This window comes from Primulina huaijiensis, chromosome 1, assembly GCF_012295235.1.
Source record: "Primulina huaijiensis isolate GDHJ02 chromosome 1, ASM1229523v2, whole genome shotgun sequence".
In the NCBI taxonomy this organism is placed as follows: Eukaryota; Viridiplantae; Streptophyta; class Magnoliopsida; order Lamiales; family Gesneriaceae; genus Primulina; species Primulina huaijiensis.
This window is the reverse complement of record NC_133306.1, coordinates 5,915,864-5,916,465: the sequence shown is the minus strand read 5'-3', so window position 1 is coordinate 5,916,465 and position 602 is coordinate 5,915,864.

Sequence of the window (602 nt, the reverse complement as noted above, 5' to 3'; positions counted from 1 at the left end):
CATCGATTATGAATGATGAGCAGTGGGTTAAGCACGTCGGTATGGCTCACCTTTTTACTAAAATAGATGGGTCGATAATATCTCAACTCATCAAAATACAATCAACTCGTCAAATTCATTAATATAAAATAGACGTATTGGTCATATAAATTTTAGACGATGTCTACCTACATTCAAAATCCGATTATAATATACACTTATGACGACTCAAAAATATTATAAATTATGAGTAGATTTCCTTTCAAATTAAAATACTCATCCATTCATATTCCAATTTATTTATAAATCTATAAATTTTAAATTGTTATTCTTAAAATACACCAAATTTGTGTGAGTAAACTACCAATGGACTTCAACTTATTTTGTTGCTCATCAAAGTACTAAGAAATCGCAAATGCAAACATAATTTAAATTAGAGTATTATTATATTCCCTTAAATAATTAAGACAGGATTATCGTACCAACAGTGGTCTCAATTAATTTGATGCCATGCCTTGTTTAAATACAGAGTAAAACAATTTTAATTAATAATTGGTAACATATCACATGTGATTTAACAGACGAAAAAATAATACAAAATGAGGCCTTCTTCTGCCGAAAGA